The sequence below is a fragment of the Manis javanica genome, chromosome 3 (genome assembly GCF_040802235.1).
Source record: "Manis javanica isolate MJ-LG chromosome 3, MJ_LKY, whole genome shotgun sequence".
NCBI classification, from domain to species: Eukaryota; Metazoa; Chordata; class Mammalia; order Pholidota; family Manidae; genus Manis; species Manis javanica.
The window spans coordinates 194,429,215-194,452,741 of NC_133158.1; the positions used below are offsets into that span (position 1 = coordinate 194,429,215).

Here is a 23,527-nt window from a genome sequence, read left to right on the forward strand (position 1 = left end):
AGGCAATAGATGACACCTGATACTGATCAGTAAGTAGTAGTGTATATATATATATACACTATATATAACCTCCCATGGAAAAAGGTTATTTTTTCCATAGCTCTTGGAAAAATAGGTTCTTACATGTTTTTAGGATTCCACTTCCAAAATCCAAAAAAAACCTTAACCCTTGGAAAGATACCCATGTATATATATATGGTATTTCTATTTTGAGCTTTTTGAGGAACCTCCATACTGCATATATATATGCAAGGAAATCTCAGGGAGGTTATAGGAAAGGTAGGTAATATTTGTTGCCTCTAGAGAGGGAATTAGAAAATCAGGGGACCTCAGGGGGAAGGAGGCTTTTCATTCTTTTTTCCTTTTGAATTTTGAGCTACTTGAAACAAATAATTAAAAAGAAATTGCAGAAAAAGGATAATTTTTAGAAACGTGAAACAAGTAACAGAAGAATGGCTAAGAATGTTGAAGGGAGAGGACATGGGTGGGTGAGTAGTAGAGAGATAAGACAGCTGTATTTAGTTATAAGTTTATTAAAATACCATTTTACTTTTAAATTATGTGCACATACTTATTTATATGCAGAAGTTAAAACAACATTAGACTATGAGAATACTTTTCAGGGAGAAGCTATTTAATTGTAGGTAAACTAGGATAGGTAAAAGAAAACACAGTAAGAAATTTGTGCAGATGTCAACCCTGAGTGGGCAAAATGTTAATGTCTTCAATAACACTTTTCCTTCCAAACACTTTTTGTCTAAAAAGGTACAGCATAACCAATCAAAAGACACAGAGTAATAGAATGGATAAAAAAGCAAGACCTATCCATATGCTGCTTACAAGAAACACACCTCAAACCCAAAGACATGCACAGACTAAAAGTCAAGGTATGGAAAAACAAATTTCAGGCAAACAACAGAGAGAAGAAAGCAGGGTTGCAGTACTAGTAGCAGACAAAATAGACTTCAAAACAAAGAAAGTAACAAGAGATAAAGAGGACATTACATAATGATAAAGGGCTCAGTCCAAAAAGAGGATATAACCATTCTAAATATATATGCACCCAACACAGGAACACCAGCATATGTGAAACAAATACTAACAGAACTAAAGGGGGGAAATAGAATGCAAAGCATTCATTTTAGGAGACTTCAACACACCACTCACCCCAAAGGATAGATCCACCGGGCAGAAAATAAGTAAGGACATGGAGGCACTGAACAACACACTAGAACAGATGGACCTAATAGACATCTATAGAATTCTACATCCAAAAGCAACAGCATACACATTCTTCTCAAGTGCACATGGAACATTCTCCAGAATAGACCACATACTAGGTCACAAAAAGAGCCTCAGTAAATTCCAAAAGATTGAAACTCTACCAACCAACTTTTCAGACCACAAACGTATAAAACTAGAAATAAATTCTACAAAGAAAACAAAAAGCCTCACAAACACATGGAGGCTTAACAACATGCTCCTAAATAATCAATGGATCAACGAACAAATTAAAATAGAGATCAAGGAATATATGGAAACAAATGACAACAACAACACAGAGCCCCAACTTCTGTGGGACGCAGTGAAAGCAATCTTAAGAGGAAAGTATATAGCAATGCAGGCACACTTAAAGAAGGAGGAACAATCCCAAATGAATAATCTAACATCATAATTATCAAAACTGGAAAAAGAAGAACAAATGAGGGCTAACGTCAGCAGAAGGAGGGACATAATAAAGATCAGAGAAGAAATAAACAAAATTGAGAAGAATAAAACAATAGAAAATATCAAAGAAACCAAGAGCCGGTTCTTTGAGAAACTAAAAAAAATAGATAAGCCTCTAGTCAAACTTATTAAGAGAAAAAGAGAATCAACACACATCAACAGAATCAGAAATGAGAAAGGAAAAATCACAACAGACTCCACAGAAATACAAAGAATTATTAAAGACTACTATGAAAACCTATATGCTAACAAGCTGGAAAACCTAGAAAAAATGGACAACTTCCTAGAAAAATACAACCTTCCAAGACTGACCAAGGAAGAAACACAAAAGTTAAACCAATTACGAGCATAGAAATTGAAACGGTAATCAAAAACTACCCAAGAACAAAACCCCCGGACCAGACAGATTTACCTCGGAATTTTATCAGACATACACAGAAGACATAATACCCATTATCCTTAAAGTTTTCCAAAAAATAGAAGAGGAGGGAATACTCCCAAACTCATTCTATGAAGCCAACATCACCCTAATACCAAAACCAGGTAAAGACCCCACCAAAAAAGAAAATTACAGACCAATATCCCTGATGAATGTAGATGCAAAAATACTCAATAAAATATTAGCAAACCATGTTAAAAAATATATCAAAAGGATCATACACCACGACCAAGTGGGATTCATCCCAGGGATGCAAGGATGGTACATCATTCGAAAATCCATCAACATCATCCACCACATCAACAAAAAGAAAGACAAAAACCACATGATCATCTCCATAGATGATGAAAAAGCATTTGACAGAATTCAACATCCATTCATGATAAAAACTCTCAGCAAAATGGGTATAGAAGGCAAGTACCTCAACATAATAAAGGTCATATATGATAACCCCACAGCCAACATCATACTGAACAGCAAGAAGCTGAAAGCTTTTCCTCTGAGATCAGGAACAAGACAGGGATGCCCACTCTCCCCACTGTTATTTAACATAGTACTGGAGGTCCTAGCCACAGCAATTAGACAAAACAAAGAAATACAAGGAATCCAGATTGGTAAAGAAGAAGTTAAACTGTTACTATTTGCAGATACATGATATTGTACATAAAAAACCCTGAATACTCCACTCCAAAACTACTAGAACTGATATCAGAATACAGCAAAGTTGCAGGATACAAAATTAATACACAGAATTCTGTGGCTTTCCTATACACTAACAATGAACCAATAGAAAGAAAAATCAGGAAAACAATTCCATTCACAATAGCATCAAAAAGAATAAAATACCTAAGCATAAACCTAATCAAGGAAGTGAAAGACCTATATCATGAAAACTATAAGACACTTTTAAGAAAAATTAAAGAGGACACTAACAAATGGAAACTCATCCCATGATCCTGGCTAGGAAGAATTAATATCATCAAAATGGCCATCCTGCCCAAAGCAATATACAGATTTGATGCAATCCCTATCAAATTACCAGCAACATTCTTCAACGAACTGGAACAAATAGTTCAAAAATTCATATGGAAACACCAAAGACCCTGAATAGCCAAAGCAATCCTGAGAAAGAAGAATAAAGTAGGGGGATCTCACTCCCCAACTTCAAGCTCTACTACAAAGCCATAGTAATCAAGACAATTTGGTACTGGTACAAGAACAGAGCCACAGACCAGTGGAACAGATTAGAGACTCCAGACATTAACCCAAACATATATGGTCAATTAATATTTGATAAAGGAGCCATGGGCATACAATGGGGAAATGACCATCTCTTCAACAGATGGTGCTGGCAAAACTGGACAACTACATGTAAGAGAATGAAACTGGACCATTGTCTAACTCCCTACACAAAAGTAAATTCAAACTGGATCAAAGACCTGAATGTAAGTCATGAAACCATAAAACTCTTAGAAAAAAACATAGGCAAAAATCTCTTAGACATAAACATGAGTGACCTCTTTTTGAACATATCTCCCCAGGCAAGGAAAACAAAAGCAAAAATGAGCAAGTGGGACTACATTAAGCTGAAAAGCTTCTGTACAGCGAAAGACACCATCAATAGAACAAAAAGGAACCCTACAGTATGGGAGAATATATTTGAAAATGACACATCCGATAAAGGCTTGACGTCCAGAATATATAAAGAGCTCACACGCCTCAACACACAAAAAACAAATAACCCAATTAAAAAATGGGCAGAGGAACTGAACAGACAGTTCTCCAAAAAAGAAATTCAGATGGCCAACAGACACTTGAAAAGATGCTCCACATCGCTAATTATCAGAGAAATGCAAATTAAAACCACAATGAGGTATCACCTCATACCAGTAAGAATGGCTACCATCCAAAAGACAAACAACAACAAATGTTGGCGAGGTTGTGGAGAAAGGGGAACCCTCCTCCACTGCTGGTGGGAATGTAAATTAGTTCAACCATTGTGGAAAGCAGTATGTAAGCTCCTCAAAATGCTCAAAATAGACTTACCATTTGACCCAGGAATTCCACTTCTAGGAATTTACCCTAAGGATGCAGCACTCCAGTTTGAAAAAAACAGATGCACCCCTATGTTTATCGCAGCACAATTTACAATAGCCAAGAATTGGAAGCAACCTAAGTGTCCATCAGTAGATGAATGGATAAAGAAGATGCGGTACATATACACAATGGAATATTATTCAGCCATAAGAAGAAAACAAATCCTACCATTTGCAACAACATGGATGGAGCTAGAGGGTATTATGCTCAGTGAAATAAGCCAAGCGGAGAAAGAGAAATACCAAATGATTTCACTCATCTGTGGAGTATAAGAACAAAGGAAAAACTGAAAGAACAAAACAGCAGCAGAATCACAGAATGCACAAATGGACTAACAGTTACCAAAGGGAAAGGGACTCGGGAGGATGGGTGGGTAGGGAGGGATAAGGGGTGGGAAGAAGAAAGGGGGTATTATGATTAGCATGCATAATGTGGGGGAGGGGAGAAAGGGGAGGGCTGTACAACACAGAGAAGACAAGTAGTGATTCTACAACATTTTGCTATGCTCATGGACAGTGATTGTAATGGGGTTGGGGGGGACTTGGTGTAAGGGAGAGCCTAGTAAACATAATATTCTTCATGTAACTGTAGATTAATGATAACAAAAAAAAAAGAAAAGGGGGATTACTCCCTGATAGGATAAAACTAACTGCAAATCAATGATCAATACATGCTTTACATATCCTTAATTTTGATCATTTAAAGGGTGTCGGATGATCAGCTATGGAAGTACATTTTTCTGATAATATTCCTTTCTCTTAAAAAAAAAAAAAAGCAGTTCCTGTGTGGTCATCTCCAATAGTTTCTTCACAATGGTATAAAGGTCATATCAAAGTGTGGGCAAAGGGTTTGTTTGTGTTTATACAGAGGATCAAAGCCTAATTTGGCTACACAGAAAACAAATTAAGATATGACATGAAGAACTTCCAACATCATCATCCTCTGGAAGAGTCATTCCAGAAGATGATCATCAAAAAACTTCAACAAAGATCCTGGCGCTGTTGCAGTTGTAGCTGAATTCATCCCACAGGTTCCTGGACTTGCCATTGGAATGAAAAAGGAGATATCTAAGCTGGCCTGTGCATACAGTAAAACAACAAATTTGACTGGATCTATACTGTCAGAACTCAACCAAGAATTAGGAGAAGTGCAAGTTGCAGTGCTCCAAAATTGTGCGACTGTAGACTATCTACTGTTAAAAGAACATATGGGATGTGAACAGTTCCCAGGAATGTGTTGTTTTAATTTGTCTTATTTTTCTCAAACTATTCAAATTCAGTTAGACAATATCCATTATATCATTGATAAGTTTTCACAAATGCCTAGGGTACCTAACTGGTTTTCTTGGTTTCACTGGATATGGCTGGTCTGCTTTTGTTATGTAGGTGTATCCCTATTATGTTAATGTGTGTACGCAATTTAATTAGTAGTTTGTTAAAACCTATACATGCTTATGTTACTCTACAAGAAGATATGTCAAAGAAATAATCAATCTTCCCATGTTTTCTTCCATCTGCTACTTCTATAGCTTTTCTTCTTCCTTCCTAATTACAACCCTTTAGTAGAATTTGTGCCTCATATCGAAAATTACTGAGTATCATAATTCTTCCAAGTGGTAAAGATACCTCAAGACAAATGCTGGGCATAAAAGCCACAGGGCATAAATCTGCAAAGAAGTAAAAAAAACTAACCTTTTCAAAGAATATGGCTTCTCTCTCACTTACCAACTTTACATTTCCCTGTATGGCTCCAGAAGATGACTGGTTAGCCAGAGACGGGTAAGATTCCTCAAGGGAGGAAAAACCTAAGACAGGCACAGTTGCAGGGGGGCCATCAGGTAAGAAATTGGGGATCAACAGAACTGAGGCGTAGAACCTCACCCCCACCCTGTTTTGAGAGAAATCTTCTGCATCCGTGGATGTTTTGTTGCCCTTGTCTAGCTTGGATTAATACTTAGTCTATAGGCACAGACCTGATCATCTACATTTGCCCTCTTACAGCACTAAATTATGTTTTCTACCTTTATCTTGCATCTACCTACCACTTCAGCAATTTATTAAAAACTGAAAATAAAAAATAAGGGAGAAATGTGGGATTCACATATAAATCAAGGATAAAAATCAAATGAATAATCGTATCTGACTTGATTGTTTATAGTTCATGATGCATGATCAAAACTGAAAGTTTCTGTGATATGACTGCCCTTGCACTGTTCACCATGTAAGAACTTATTCACTATGTAAGAACTTGTTCACCATGTAAGAACTTGTTCATTATGCTTCAGAAGATTGGAGACTGTTGAGAATTAGGCTTGGGGTTGATTAATGATTGTGCATTGAGTCCCCTATGCAGAATTTTATTGTTGTTAACAACCATTTGATCAATAAATATGAGAGATGCCCTCTCAAAAAAATAAAAAATAAAAAATAAATAAAAATAAATAAAAAGGTACAGCATAAAGTGAATTTGTATGTGAATAACAAAAAACAAAACAAAACAACTTAAATCACAAATCAGGGACATGTTTCCTAAGCTTCTTTAGTTTGTAGCACATGTTTTAAGATGTGACCTAGAAAACTGATCCCAGAGTGTATGACATGAGTTATAATTTTAGAGAATCAGTATCTACAAGCCTTAGAAATTTATAGTAACCACCTAGTGTGTTAAGTCAACTTTATAAACAAAGCATCTTGAATATGGCAACACATGCTTGGGTAGAATGAAGGTTATTTTTTCCATAAGCTCTTGGAAAAATAGGTTCTTACATGTTTTTAGGATTCCACTTCCAAAATCCAAAAAAAAAACTTACCCCTTGGAAAGATACCCATTCATCCCTCAATTCTGGAGAGCACCATACACGTCTCAACCCCTTTCTGATCCACTGGATTCCGTGTCACCTATCACCTGGGCACAAGTGGTCAAAGGAAGAGTCTCCTAGGGTGGCATCACAGTTTCAAAGTTTATGGTGTGTTGGAGCTGCCTCACTGAGGAGAAGATCCCTTACTAGCCAGGTGTCGTTTAACTGAAGTTTATAATGACAGAAACAGTTCTGCCATCACATGTTTTGCTACCATCCAGAAACTACTGCTTCTCATATACCCCTTCATTCATTGCAATGGTTGATTTTATGTCAACTTGACTGGGTCATGAGTGCCCAGACATCTGGCCAAATGTTATTCTGAGTGTTTCCAAGAAGGTTTTTTTGGATGAGATTAACATTTTAATTGGTAAGAGTAAAAAGCAGATTGATCTCCATAATGTGGTTGGGCCTGATTTAATCAGTTAAGGACTGAACAGAACAAAAAGATGGACCTTCTCTTGAGTCAGAGAGAATTCACCAACAGACTGCCTTTGGCTCTCCCTGGGCCTCCAGCCTGTCTTCCCACCTTATCATTGGACTTGTCAACCTTTATGTTCACGTGAGCCAATTCTTTATCATACACATACACATATACACACAGTGGTTCTGTTTCTCTGGGGAAGCCTAACTAACACACTCATTCAAACAAATACTTATTTAAGGTGCACTGTATGCAAGCAGTAAGTTAAGCATCAGGATAAAAGACTAAAACTACAGCCCTTACCCTTGAAGATTTAGGAATCTGGCAATAATGTGGACAACAAATAGTTTCTCCTAAGAGCGAGCTGGCAAAGTTGGCCCCACACAGAGAGAACATGCACATGAATTTTACTTAGGATCTTTAGCTTCCTTGGACTTATTCATTTTTAGAACCTGACCAAGTTTGCTTAATTAAGCACTTGTTTTTTTTCAGTCTTGCCTTATCTATGTTTTCCAGTGGAAGGTTCCAGTGAAATATTACAAATTTCCATTCTCTAATACTGTCAGCTGCAGAGCACACAGTGCATTTATGTGCCAGTTGCTTCTGTGTGGGTCTTAGACATAGTTTACCACCTTGGGAAACTGCCCAATATTCAGTCACGTAGGAAGTTTGGTGGCCCTGCATTATAGTGGTTGTCGTGTGAGAACGGGGTGTTACAGAGAAAACTAACAAGCATATTGGTCTTGTCTGTGAGAGTTCTTTGAGCACGAACCATTCACTAATTAGGGAATGCTAATAAAATCCCAAATGGGGAACAGAAAATTCCAAGGGATCCTGCTGCGCATCATGTCATTTGTAGCGCATACTGGAAAGAGCAATGCTTTAAAGTCAGACAGGTCTGAGTCAAACTCCTACACGTGCTTCTAAGCAGCCAGTAACTTTGGAAAGTTTATTCAACCTCCCTTAAATTTGGTCTTCTCACCACTAAAGTGAGAACAAAATACTCTGTCCTAGGCTTCCTATTAGGACTGAACAGAATCATGCATGCACAGAGACGAGGGTGGTACCTGTCACACAGTACACATGCTCATCAATGAACATGGAACATCTTTAACATGAACATATTTAACATGGAACATGGTTGTATATTTGATCCATCTGTGTGCTTCTAAAAGCAGCAGGGGTTGGTTGTAAACATTTGTTTGCCAAGTGTCTCTGTATAGAGGAAGGATTACATTCCCCAGTTCAAAATTTTGTCTTGAGCTATTAGAACAAAGGACGTATTTTGATTCAAAATACAACGAAATCTTTGTTACTCAGCATATTAGAGAATGGGTGGTAAATGGAGGTCCAAAGAATCTGGCCAATGAAGAGTTAATTCATGTTGGCACGATGATGGTGCCTGGTTTCCCTCTCCCTCCTGGAGAAGCATAAATGGTGAACGAAAGAATAGAAAATGTAAGGCGTTATTGTCTGGAGCACAGAAGTAGCCCCCAACCCCCAGGGCCTTTTTAAAATGAAGCATGGAAAACAATCATATCCTAACACCAACTCACAAGACTACTTTGTTTCCCTATGGGGGTGCCAATGAGATCAGTGATTTGTGCTGGACTCTCTCAGAAACCCTTATTCCCAAACCTCCCTGAGGTTGGGAAGCTCCCCATAACACCGTTTAGTCTGCTCAGTGTTTAACGATGACAAACTCAATGAAACTAAGACAAGTAGGTAGGGAAAGAGTAGGGAGAAAATTTCCAGAGAAATACATGGAGTCATAAAAAGATGCTTCAAAACCACAGTGTGAAGGTTGCAACTGACTCACATTCTAAAAACTGCATTCAATAGTTCAAAATATAAAAACAATGGAAACATATGATGCATTGCCAAACCAAAAGTGTAGTGAACTTATAACTTCTATTTAAAATAGGTTAAAGAAAAAAAATGGGTTGTGGAGAACTGTCCCAAAAGAATAATATGGAACACATGGAAATTAAATGTTCCTAAAAATTTTTGAGTACTGAATTTTCACCAAGTTCATCTGTCATAGCAGCAACTGGCAGTCACAATTTATTACATTTTTTTTTTTGAGAGAGCATCTCTCATATTTATTGATCAAATGGTTGTTAACAACAATAAAATTCAGTATAGGGGGGTCAATGCTCAATGTACAATCATTAATCCATCTCAAGTCTAATTCTCATCAGTCTCCAATCTTCTGAAGCATAACGAACAAGTTCTTACATGGTGAACGAATTCTTACATAGTGAATAAATTCTTACATGGTGAACAGTACAAGGGGATTCATCACAGAAACTTTTGGTTTTGATCACGCATTATGACCTATAAACAATCAGGTCAAATATGAATATTCGTTTGATTTTTGTACTTGATTTATATGTTGATCCCACATTTCTCCCTTTATTATTATTATTATTTTTATTTTTAATAAAATGCTGAAGTGGTAGGTAGATGCAAGATAAAGGTAGAAAACATAGTTTAGTGCTGTAAGAGGGCAAATGTAGATGATCAGATGATCAGGTGTGTGCCTATGGACTAAGTATTAATCCAGGCTAGACAAGGGCAGCAAAACATCCACGGATGCAGAAGATTTCTCTCAAAGCAGGGGGGGTGAGGTTCTGAGCCTCACCTCTGTTGATCCCCAAATTCTCACCTGATGGCCCCCCTGCGACTGTGCCTGTCTTAGGTTGTTCCTCCCTTGAGGAATCTTACCCGTCTCTGTCTAACCAGTCCTCTTCCGGGGCCATACAGGGAAATGTAAAGTTGGTAAGTGAGAGAGAAGCCATATTGTTTGAAAAGGTTAGCTTTTTACTTCTTTGCAGATTTATGCCCTGTGGCTTCTATGCCCAGCACTTGTCTCGAGGTATCTTTACCACCTGGAGGAATTATGATACTCGGTAAATGCCATATGAGGCACAAATTCTATTTAAGGGTTGTAATTAGGAAGAAAGAAGAAAAGCTACAGATGTAGCATATGGAAGGAAACATGGGAGGATTGATTATTTCTTTGACATATCTTCTTGTAGAGTACCTTAAGTATGTATAGATTTTAAACTACTAACTAATTTTCACACACATATTAACATAATAGGAATACGGTGATATAAACAAAGCAAATCTATAATTACCATCCATCTCCAGTGAAACCAAGAAAACCATTTAGGCACCCTAGGCATTTGTGAAAATTTGTCTATGATATGATGGATATTGTCCAACTGTACTTGAACCGTCTGAGAGAAATCAGACAAATTAAAGCAGCCCATTTCTGGGATCTGTTCACATCCCATATGTTCTTTTAACCGTAGATAGTCTATAGTCATAAGATTTTGGAGTGCTACACCTTGCACCCCTCCCAACTCCTGGTTGAGTTCCAACAGTACAGATCCGGTCAAATTCGTTGTCTCACTGTATGCACATGCCAACCTAGATATCTCTCTCCTCATTCCTATGGCAAGTCCAGGAGATGGTGGGCTGGATGCAGCCACAACCGCAGCATCGTCCGGATCCCTGTGGAGGCTTTTTAATGATCATCCCCTGGCACAAGTCCTCCAGAGAGTGCTGATGCCGGAAGCTCCTCCTCATATCGTATCTTAGTTCATTTTCTGGGTATCCAAGCTAGGCCTTGATCTTCTGCATAGAAACAAACAGACCCTTTGCCCACACTTTGACATGCCCTCTATACCACTGTGCAGAACTCATTGGAGGTCAGCAAACAGTAACTGCTTTTCTTTTTTTTTTTTTTTATTAAGAGAAAGGAATATTATCAGAAAAGAGTACCTCCATAGCTGATCATCTGACACCCTTTAAGTGATCAACATTAAGGATATTTAAAGCATGCGTTGATTTTTGATTTACCAATAGTTTTATCCTATCAAGGAGTAATCCTCCTTTTCTTTCTTTCTTTTTTCTTTTTTTTTTTTTTAATTTTTATTCTATACCTACATGAAGAATACTATGTTTACTATGCTCTCCCCTATATGAGGTCCCCACTAACAACCACATTATGATTACTGTCCATCAGCTTAGCAAAATGTTGTAGAGTCACTACTTGTCCTCTCTGTGTTGTGCAGCCCACCCTCCCCTTTCTCCCTCCCCTCCATGCATGCTAATCTTAATACCCCCCTTCTTCTTCTCCCCCCCTTATCCCTCCCTGTGCACCCATCCTCCCCAGTTCCTTTCCCTTTGGTACCTGTTAGTCCATTTTTGGGTTCTGTAATTCCGCTGCTGTTTTGTTCCTTCAGTTTTTCCTTTGTTCCTATACTCCTCAGATGAGTGAAATCATTTGGTATTTCTCTTTCTCCGCTTGGCTTATTTCACTGAGCATAATACTCTCCAGCTCCATCCATGTTGCTGCAAATGGTTGGACTTTTCCACTTCTTATGGCTGAGTAGTATTCCATTGTGTATATGTACCACATTTTCTTTATCCATTCACCTACCGATGGACATTTAGGTTGCTTCCAATTCTTGGCTATTGTAAATTGTGCTGCGATAAACATAGGGGTGCATCTGTCTTTCTCAAACTTGATTGCTGCGTTCTTAGGGTAAATTCCTAGGAGTGGAATTCCTGGGTCAAATGGTAGGTCTGTTTTGAGCATTTTGATGAACCTCCATACTGCTTTCCACAATGGTTGAACTAATTTACATTCCCACCAGCAGTGTACGAGGGTTCCCCTTTCTCCACAGCCTCGCCAACATTTGTTGTTGTTTGTCTTTTGGATGGCAGCTATCCTTACTGGTGTGAGGTGATACCTCATTGTAGTTTTAATTTGCATTTCTCTGATAATTAGCAATGTGGAGCATCTTTTCATGTGTCTCTTGGCCATTTGTATTTCTTTTTTAGAGAACTGTCTGTTCAGTTCCTCTGCCCATTTTTTAATTGGGTTATTTGTTTTTTGTTTGTTGAGGCGTGTGAGCTCTTTATATATTCTGGACGTCAAGCCTTTATCGGATGTGTCATTTTCAAATATATTCTCCCATACTGTAGGGTTCCTTTTTGTTCTATTGATGGTGTCTTTTGCTGTACAGAAGCTTTTCAGCTTAATGTAGTCCCACTTGCTCATTTTTGCTGTTGTTTTCCTTGCCCGGGGAGATATGTTCAAGAAGAGGTCACTCATGTTTATGTCTAAGAGGTTTTTGCCTATGTTTTTTTCCAAGAGTTTAATGGTTTAATGGTAAATTTAGGTCTTTGATCCATTTTGAGTTTACCTTTGTATATGGGGTTAGACAATGGTCCAGTTTCATTCTCCTACATGTAGCTGTCCAGTTTTGCCAGCACCATCTGTTGAAGAGACTGTCATTTTGCCATTGTATGTCCATGGCTCCTTTATCAAATATTAATTGACCATATATGTTTGGGTTAATGTCTGGAGTCTCTAATCTGTTCCACTGGTCTGTGGCTCTGTTCTTGTGCCAGTACCAAATTGTCTTGATTACTATGGCTTTGTAGTAGAGCTTAAAGTTGGGGAGTGAGATTCCCCCCTACTTTATTCTTCTTTTTCAGGATTGCTTTGGCTATTCGGGGTCTTTGGTGTTTCCATATGAATTTTTGAATTATTTGTTCCAATTCATTGAAGAATGTTGCTGGTAATTTGAGAGGGATTGCATCAAATCTGTATATTGCTTTGGGCAGGATGGCCATTTTGACGATATTAATTCTTCCTAGCCATGAGCATGGGATGAGTTTCCATTTATTAGTGTCCCCTTTAATTTCTCTTAAGAGTGACTTGTAGTTTTCAGAGTATAAGTCTTTCACTTCTTTGGTTAGGTTTATTCCTAGGTATTTTATTCTTTTTGATGCAATGGTGAATGGAATTGTTTTCCTGATTTCTCTTTCTATTGATTCGTTGTTAGTGTATAGGAAAGCTACAGATTTCTGTGTGTTAATTTTGTATCCTGCAACTTTGCTGTATTCTGATATCAGTTCTAGTAGTTTTGGAGTGGAGTCTTTAGGGTTTTTTATGTACAGTATCATATCATCTGCAAATAGTGACAGTTTAACTTCTTCTTTACCAATCTGGATTCCTTGTATTTCTTTGTTTTGTCTGATTGCCGTGGCTAGGACCTCCAGTACTATGTTAAATAACAGTGGGGAGAGTGGGCATCCCTGTCTGGTTCCCGATCTCAGAGGAAATGCTTTCAGCTTCTCGCTGTTTAGTATAATGCTGGCTGTGGGTTTATCATATATGGCCTTTATTATGTTGAGGTACTTGCCCTCTATTCCCATTTTGCTGAGAGTTTTTATCATGAATGGATGTTGAATTTTGTCAAATGCTTTTTCAGCATCTATGGAGATGATCATGTGGTTTTTGTCTTTCTTTTTGTTGATGTGGTGGATGATGTTGATGGATTTTCGAATGTTGTACCATCCTTGCATCCCTGGGATGAATCCCACTTGGTCATGGTGTATGATCCTTTTGATATACTGTTGAATTCTGTTTGCTAATATTTTATTGAGTATTTTTGCATCTACATTCATCAGGAATATTGGTCTGTAATTTTCTTTTTTGGTGGGGTCTTTGCCTGGTTTTGGTATTAGGGTGATGTTGGCTTCATAGAATGAGTTTGGGAGTATTCCCTCTTCTTCTATTTTTTGGAACACTTTAAGGAGAATGGGTATTATGTCTTCTCTGTGTGTCTGATAAAATTCCGAGGTAAATCCGTCTGGCCCCGGGGTTTTGTTCTTGGGTAGTTTTTTGATTACCGTTTCAATTTCTTTGCTCGTAATTGGTTTGTTTAACTTTTGTGTTTCTTCCTTGGTCAGTCTTGGGAGGTTGTATTTTTCTAGAAAGTTGTCCATTTCTTCTAGGTTTTCCACCTTGTGGGCATATAGGTTTTCATAGTAGTCTTTAATAATTCTTTGTATTTCTGTGGAGTCTGTTGTGATTTTTCCATTCTCATTTCTGATTATATTGAGTTGTGTTGATTCTCTTTTTCTCTTAATAAGTTGGGCTAGAGGCTTATCTATTTTGTTTATTTTCTCAAAGAACCAGCTCTTGGTTTCGTTGATTTTTGCTATTGTTTTATTCTTCTCAATTTTGTTTATTTCTTCTCTGATCTTTATTATGTCCCTCCTTCTGCTGACTTTAGGCCTCATTTGTTCTTCTTTAATTTATTACATTTTTTAACTTAGAGCTACTATTTGTTCTCCAGAAAGGTTGGAGGCTGGTGTGATGCTGACTGTGAATCATGCAGGTCCCAGGCAAACCATCTTGGGAGACAGTCTTTTCACAGATTTAGGGAAGTGTAGTTAAATTCTGATTACCTTGTTCAAGTATTAAAGTTTGAAGTCCAGACACAAGAGAGAAGAAAAAAATCCAAGCATAGAAACTAGCTATGTAGAAAATTATAAAAATTCCATGAATTTGTATATAAGTGATGCAAAAAAAGCTTTCATTTCCTAAAAGACCCTACGGAAGCTCCATATTGTCTTGGGAACACGTTCAAAGTCCTCATTCTGATATGGAAGTCAAATGGAGTCCCGTCTTATGTCTTTGTCTTGAAAACCATACTCATCATAGGCTAATTATCTGTGTGCCATTATGTCTTTATTCCTTAAAATAATACAATGACTGTCCCCCTTTGCAGATGAGGAAGTTGAGATAGTGTGTTAGGCAAATTGCTCAAGGTCACACACCTTTGGGATTCAAATCCTTACCATTTGACTCCAGAAAGGCCTGTCTTCTTTCTCCCCTCTAACCACCAAAAGTGAGTACCAACCAAATCCATGCTCTCTGAGGCTTTTGAGCCATTGCTTAAGCTGTTTGCCTTTAGGTAACAAATACATCCACCTTCTCTACGTTTGGTTTGAGACCATCTCTCAAAGCCCTGAGCCACCACAGAGTACCTGACTGTACCTGCAAACATGGATGTCCCCCTTTCTAGCCTTGGCATAGGACAATCTGTGTTAGTAGCTCCAGCATTTGATTAGCCAGGCTAACACGCTACCTAGCACATTCTTTGTTTTTTTTTGTGTATACATCTTTCTTTCAAACGTTATGGTAAGAACTGGTTTTTTAAATTGTCATATGCTTTCTTATTTTTTATACTTAGTGGGAGAAACACTAATTATTTAACAGAATGAATGTAGAATTTTCTCCATTTTTGTTGCCCACCATACATATTAGGAGGATAATTTACTTCTTGGTTTACCACCATATGATGATGAGAATGATCTACTTTAAAATAAAATAAACTTCCAATGGAATTACTACTTTTTTAAATCAATTACAGTTTATAGTATTACATATTTGAACTTTATTGATATTCTTATTAATTTCATATAACAAGAATCATTGGTCATGCAGGACAGAGATGAACTGAATAGTCATGTACACACAGTTGCATTTTAACCAACAGTATCAAATTTCCCTTACTCAATTTTTCTACCACCAAATGAAGAAGTTAAAAGAAAAATGAATTGAAGTTTAACCTTTTCTCTTTGTTTCTGGACATAGATCTTCTGTTAAGAGTACATTTGCCAAAAACGGAAGTGCCAACAGCAAGGTTCTAAAATGGAGACCCAACCAGATAAACTACCTCAAGGAAAAATTCAGGTTGCTGTGTAAACTCTGGCAGACAAGCGCGTTGGCCAGGATTCCCCATAAGCAACCTGTCATTATCAAGCCAGAAATGGGCAGGACTTACTGTTCAGGTGCTAGGGCAAGGCACTTGATGCATTTAACAATCAGCCTGGCCTATGGGAAGAAGAAGAGCAGACATCGAGTAAGGCTGATCCCACAATACACTGTGCAGGTTGGTTCCTTGAGTCAAAGGACATGGAATGGGAGAATTCTTACACATGGCTCTTACCGGAGCCATAGCCCTGAGGCTGGTGTGAAGCGAGGCTCTGTCACAACCTTGAACGGACCTCATAGCACCCCACCATACATCCTGGTCCTCAGAAATTGATCCCTAGCTGGTGGCAGAGGCTGATGGGGAGTGTTTTCATCTAGGGTTCCAATAAAAGAACCAAGCCCTTTTTCATGCCGTCACTAGGGGAGGGCAAGAGTATGACGGAGTAGAGCATCCTGGCCCCAGCCTATGGCCAAGGCAGCTTAACACCAGGGCTGATGTGGCTTCTGCCAGGAAACATGCTTCTGGGTTTTGCAGAGAACACCCGGGCCTTTTTCCTTTCCTCTTCTCAGGGGTGTGTCCACATTCTAATTTCAAAACTCTCCTTCCTTCTCATTGATAGTGAAACCTTGGATCCCAGACACTGCTTTTTTTGTATTTTGGAGAATGAGGGGCTGGCAGAAGGCCTGAAGATGGCGTGGCCATGGTTCTGGGAGGCTTATCACACCCCCTGAAGCAGAGCCTGGCACCCGTTCGATCACTTTGGGTTTGCCTGCTTACCCACAGCTACAAGAAGGAAATGGGCAGCTGCTAAGGAGCGCTGGTTTCATTATGGACAGTGCCACCTTGCCTAACAAACCTGTTTAGAACAAAGCTGGCTTTTGCTCATCAGTGCTGGGGTAAGCGCTCATCTCTTGCTGAGTCCCTGCCACCTTGCACACATGGGGCTCTGTGTCAGCCTGAGGCTCTCAGGGCCTCCTCACTCGCCCCCCAATCTCCACTCACCCCATCTCTGCCCCCAGAGCTCTGCATGGTAAATGTGGGGGAGGGCGAGGTGTAGCTACCTCCTACCTTGGGGCCCGTGGTCACTGTGCCACTCTTGATGGGCCAGCGTCCTTCAGGGGAAGGGGAAGGAACTAGACAATTCTCCATCATGCCCCTAATCCAGCGAGCTCCATCTTGGAGCAACACTTAGCCAGGAAGACAGGGGGCTTCAGAAAGTTTGGGCCGAGAAATGTTTCTTTAAATTAAAAAGAAAGTATATAAAAACAGACCCGATGGATGAAATAGGTGAAGGGGATCAAAGGGATAAACTTCCAGTGATAAAATAAATAAGTCACAGAGATGAAATGTACAGCACAGGGAAAATAGTCAATCATATTGTAGTATCTTTGTATGGTGACAGAGGGCAGGTACAATTACTGTGGTGACCATTTCATAAGGTACGTAATTGCTGAATCACTATGTCGTATACTTGAAACCACTATACCATTGTATAGCAACTATACTCAATGAACAAAAACAAAAAAAACACAGAACTCAAGCTAGACGAGGCCCTGGGAGAGCAACTAGTCAGCTCCTGCTCCTCCCCAGAAGGAAGGCAGAAAGAAGGAAAAATCTGTGGCTGAGGGCGCCCAGTCTGGCCTGTGGCCAGCTTCCCAGGTGTGTTTTGTTTAGCAAGCACAATATTCTTTCAAATGTTCTACTGTGAATTAGTTGCCAACCTTTAAAGATCTGGAGATTTCTTATTAATAAATAAGAAAGTAGATTTCCAGATTCCCTTGATACAGCAGAGGATCTGGCAAAGCTGGCTGACATCACACCTGGATCACAGCTGCCTCCCCAGGTCATCCCACCGCTGCCCCTCCAGGCATTCACACTCCCTGCTGGCCCTGCAGAGATGGCCTTTGCCATTTCAGGCATGATCAGTGTTTCTCTCGCTAGTGTTTCACCTAAGGAGCTCTGACAAAATGTTCATACCTGCACTCAGACCAGTTAAGCCAGAATCTCGGCCTGGGGAGGGACCCAGGCCTCAGAAGGGTTTTACGTCCCCCAGTGATTCTAATAAGCAGCGTGGTTTACGAACAGCTAAGGCTAGACCACAAGAGCCAGTTGATAAATTATTCTCTCCTTAAAGCTCCTCAGTGGCTCATTTCACTCTTTCACAATTTGTGAAGATCTTCATTATACTTGTCAAACTCTGGGTTTCTCTGATCCATTCTTCTCAGTTCCTCATACTGCCTCAGGGATTTCTTTTTCTTTTTCTTTCCTTTTTTTAGTTTTGCTTCTTTGTGCTTTACTAAGTTATTTTGGTTGCTCCATTCAGAACCCCTCTTCAGTTTCTTCACATTCTTTTTAAAGAACAATGGGCAAAATTAGAAACAACATCCTAACCATTATTTCACTAGAGTAGAATTCAGTAGTGGTATTTATTTCTGGTTCTATCATGTCATACTTAATCTCTCAGAATCACATTAATTTATTTTCACAATGCTTTTCTTGCTCAACCATCATCTGGTTTTTATTAACAAGGAACTCATTTACAAAAACCTGAGAAACCTCACTCTGGGATAGAAAACCAAGATTGGAAGCAAACAAAAGCACAGAATATCAAACCTATCTTTGGGTTAGAAGGACACCATGCTTCCCTCAGGGCCATAACCTGATAGGTAAAACTGAAGGGGCCAAACAGGCACGTAAAAAGATGCTCCACATTGCTAGCCATCAGGGAAATGTAAATTAAAAGCACAAAGAGATATCACCTCACACCAGTTAGAATGGCCACTATCCAAAAGACAAGAAATAACAAATGTTGATGAGGATGCAAAAGAAATAGGACCCCTCCTTCACTGTTGGTGGGAATGTCAACTGGTATAACTGCTGTGGAAAGCAACATGGAGGTTCCTCAAAAAACTGAAAATAGAAATACCATTCAATCTAGTAATTCCACTTCTAGGAATTACCCAAAGAAAACAAAATCCCTGATTTGAAAAGGTATATGCACCCCTATGTTTATCGCCGCACTGCTTGCAATAGACAAGGTATGGAAGCAACCTAAGTGTCCATCAATAGTTGAATGGATAAAGATGTGGCACATATACACAATGGAATATTACTCAGCCATTAGAAAGAAAAGAAATCCTGCCATTTGCAACAACATGGATGGATCCAAAGGGTATTATGCTCAGTGAAATAAGCCAGGTGGAGAAAGACAAATACCATATGATTTCACTTATTTGTGGAATATAAAAAACAAAGCAAAAAAAAGGAACAAAACAATATTAGACTCATAGACACTGAGAAGTGACTAGTGGTTACCAAGGGGGAGGGGTTGGAGTGGGTAGGGGGATAGTAAGGGGGATAAAGAGACATAATAATTTGCAATCACAATATAAGTTGGTCACAGGGACAGTGGTACAGCATGGAGAATACAGTCAATGATTCTATAACATCTTTCTACATTGATAGATAAGTAACCACACTAGAGGGGCTGAGGATTTAATGATATGGGTAATTATTGAACCACTGTGTTGTACATTTTAAACCAATATAAGATTATATATCAAGGATAACTTCAATTAAAAAAACACAAAATAAAGAAGAAAGAAATAATTGCATTAAGAGAGGCAAAAAAAGAAAATAAAATACAACTAAAGGGGCCAGATGCATGTCTGGAAATGAAGTAATTTATAATCAATAGGTTAATCTGTTTTCAGGCAATTTCTAAACTAATCTGGTAACTGATTTTATGAGGGTTTTTATTTTAAAATTTCCCCCATTTTGTAAGTTTCTTCTTTCCTGCTTGCTCTCATTTTGCTTATCCCCAACTGTCAGGTTATAACCGAAATGCTGCTTAGTAGCAGATGGATTTGGAAATGCAGCAAAAATCTTGGTTTATTTCCATGAGTTATTACTTTGTTATACCCATTTTACAGATTACGAAACTAAGGCCTGGAAAGTTTAAGCAGGTTGCCCACAGTTGGCTGCCCATGCACCCTGTGTCAGAGGAGCCCTGGAGCTGGTGGGCCCCTTGGGGACGGTGAAGCCTCCCGTGCCCATCAGATGCTGACACTGGATACCAGACACCACGTCAAGAAATCGACTCTCAGATACCACAGTTAGACTTTAGCTCCGTCAACAGCAGGAACTGCATCTCAGTATATAACACATGCGGGCCAGACCCAGATCGCCATGAAAATGCACACGAAACATTTGAGCATGACATTCTGGAGCCAACAGACGCTGTTAAACGTCCTTGGAACCCCTAGGGAAAAGCCAAGGGTGTTTAAGAACTACGTAAACCACTGAGAGACCCTTGCATGATGCCAGCTCTGTAAAGTTGGGAATCTTCTCCAGAAAGAAATATAAAAACGTAGTTGAACTTCATGATTCCCTGCAGCCATCAGTAGTAAGAAAAAAACCACACCCCATTCACGCTCGTACTTTGCACAGAAAAGGAGGCAACTGAGGTCTTTTCGCTTTAACATTTGCTCTCCGTAAGATGTCTGCCCTGTTAGAACACAAAGTGTGAGGGCGGAAAGGTAGGAGGGAGCTCGTGGCTCGGCATGAGTCTGAGGCCCACGAGGCTCTGGAATCCGAGAACGCTGAGACCCCAGAGGAACAGGGCGCGCCGCGCAGCCTTCCTGCACCCCTGCCGAGCGCGGTGCTCCCCGCGGCGCCGCCACGCCCCGGGCCCTGCACCCCCGTGGCTGGCACTGCGCAGCGCACAAAGGTCCCCCCACCCCCCGCTGCGGGCAATCACTGGCCTAATCTCACTGTTGCGACCCAACCGTAAAATGCAGCTTCTCCCCTTTCTCAAAAAGAGCCCGAGGGCTCGGGTACAAGACGGGCAGCCCGCGGGTCTTTGTGCCTCCGTCCCACAAGCACAGGGCCCGCTCCCAAGCTGTGCGGTAGAAACCGGGCGCTCAGCCCGCCTCCCCAGGCTCCCGGCTCGTCGCCTGCTCGCCGCGCCAGCGCGCACCTCCTCCAGGCAGGGCGTGGCGCCGAGCTTGGCGAGGCCTCCCGCAGCCCGATGCCCCGCGCCGCGTCCCGGCCACCCGGCTGGAAGTCTGCGAGCCCAGCCCAGCAGGCAGCGCGGAGCCACAGATACTCACGTTTCCAATTGTTCTGGTGAAGTGCGCGCACTCGCGCCCCGCCACTGGCGGGCAGAAAGACGAGAAGGCGCCGTGAGGGCCGCCCCTCAGGCGGCGAGCAGGGCCGGGCCGGCGGCTAGCCCAAAGCCCCTCACTTTCTGCAAGCTCACTCCAAACGCTCTCGGTGCCGCGCACGCAGCTGCCAGGTTTAATAACTGTGTCAGACAGCCCCTCCCCGCCACGGAGAGACGCCAAGATGACGGGCTGGGGACTGGGGTCCCCGTGTCTAACCGCAATCACCCTGCCGGAGCCCCCGGGGACGCCGCAGCTGGAATGACTGTGCAGGCACCGAGCAGCAAAAGGTTCAAATGCCAGTCTTGACCTAGGAATTTTTCAGAAACCTCAGTTCTTTCCCCTTCGCTGCGAGCACAAATCTGATACCTTTCCCAGCTGTGTATGCAAAACAAAACCGGAGGCGGGGGCCTTTCCAGTTAACCGAAGCTGCGCCTCAAATATAAAGGGGACTGATTTACAGGAACGCAGCAATCCCGAGGCCTACTGATGCTTGATTTCTGGGCAGCAGTGGAATGTCCTGGCTCTGTGCAAGGCGCAGGAAGCTCATGCAACCGTTTCCCTCGAGTTTTAGTCGCGCACCCAACTCTCCCGCCTCTCCAGACGACGCTGCTCACAGAACCTTACTGTCTGGGGGGCTCCTTTGCAGATGCTCCTCAACCGGGACCATCTCCATAGCGCTGACAGCTCCTCAGGAGAGGCTGGATTCTATCAAGCTGGAAAGAGTTAGTGATGTGTTTTGCAAGTGGTCTCTCTCCGAAAGTAGTGTTTTATGAAAATAAGTCTGTGTATCCCATATGGGTCTCGCTGCAGCCTGGCTGCCGCACCGCCGGGACTCTTCCCTGCGCAGCCCTGCCCGCCACACCTGCTACAGCGGAGGGTGGTTTCCGTGGAAACTCGGGAGAGCCAGCTCTCCCTCCAGACACGCTGTTACCCTGACAACGGCGACTTAGCTTGAGGCCGTCCAGGAAGGATGATGTGAATGGGTGCCTGTTTTAATAACAGATTCAGAGATTCACGAGGCAGGAATAGCAGGGCCACGATAGTTGGGAGTGGAGGCGGAGCCACGCAAGCCGGCACCTGGGTGCGGTAGTGGAGGTCGCAGACCCCGCGGGACCGTGTCGCTCACTCCTTCCCCACCCCGGACCAAATGAATTTATAGACACCTGGCTTTAGAATAAATTCCATCATTCTCTTAGCATATCTACTCTTCTCTACTCTGTTTAAGACACTACTTAAAGGTTATTTTGCACGGACTGAGCACTAGAGCACTAACTAGCTCCTGGCAGAAATGAGGAGAGGCCCCTTATGGGATGTGTGGAGCAGAGCAGAGACTGCGTGGTAATAATATTTGTGGATAATCTCATACATGCAATTCAAGAATTGTTCCAAATCCAATCTTGCACCATCAGGCTGTGGTTAAGTGGTTACAAAATTAAACTCATTTCAATGAAGGTTTGGGTGGGCAAAAAGGGAAAGTGTATGAGACTATTTGCTAAGAATTTAAATGTTTATGTGCCATTCTTTTGGGTACCATTTGTGCCAAACTACAAATAGGTACTAAAAAGCAAAATGACACAAGTTAATGAGCTCTGTGCAAGGTCTAATAGGATTGCATACAGAAATACACATATCCCATATTGGTTTCTCCTTACTATATTGATATTTCATTTCTGAGTTATTAAAAGTAAACAACCAGTGGCATATTTGAATTAATGTGATTTTACAATACACATAATACTATAATGATATTAATATCTGGGTTGAGACAAATATATGTATTTGTATATATGTAGGTAGTGTATATATATATATATATACACCTGCATCCCTTGTAAAGTTATAAATGCATTTCTGTAAAGTTCCATGTGTATCCATTTTCATCAAGGAAGTGATATTTCCATAGTTTAAGGGAACAGTTTATGTAAAAGAATACATGCAGGAAAATCTTGACATAAAGCAAAGACTTTTTGTCAAATTTATGTGTTTTTAAAATCCACATTTTGTATCCTGCATCTGCTTTAAAGAACATAATCTTGTAATTTTGTGACCCAGATTTTTTTCTTTGCAAAAAGGATCTCTAAAAAAAAAATATTATACCCAGTAATAGAATAGACATCCATCTTCTCCTAATACACTTCAAATTTGAGAAAATAAAAAGTATAAAGCAGATTATCTTCCCTGCTAACAAAACTAATGAAGATTGTAGAAGACAGAAAAGTGGTAAAG

The 23,527-nt window shown here is 40.4% G+C and overlaps 1 protein-coding gene across 2 annotated transcripts in view; it reads right to left on the minus strand.

Moving 5' to 3' along the window:
- The window catches only part of TRIM2 (tripartite motif containing 2), a 191,314-nt gene extending 169,818 nt beyond the window's left edge, over positions 1-21,496 (minus strand). Inside the window, exon 1 of one of the 2 annotated variants that reach the window (XM_036998842.2) lies at positions 21,248-21,496. The gene's annotated coding sequence lies outside the window, so the exon portion shown is untranslated. The remainder of the gene's footprint in view (positions 1-21,247) is intronic. The other variant, XM_036998836.2, reaches the window with a different exon arrangement.
- Positions 21,497-23,527: the final 2,031 nt, after the last annotated feature.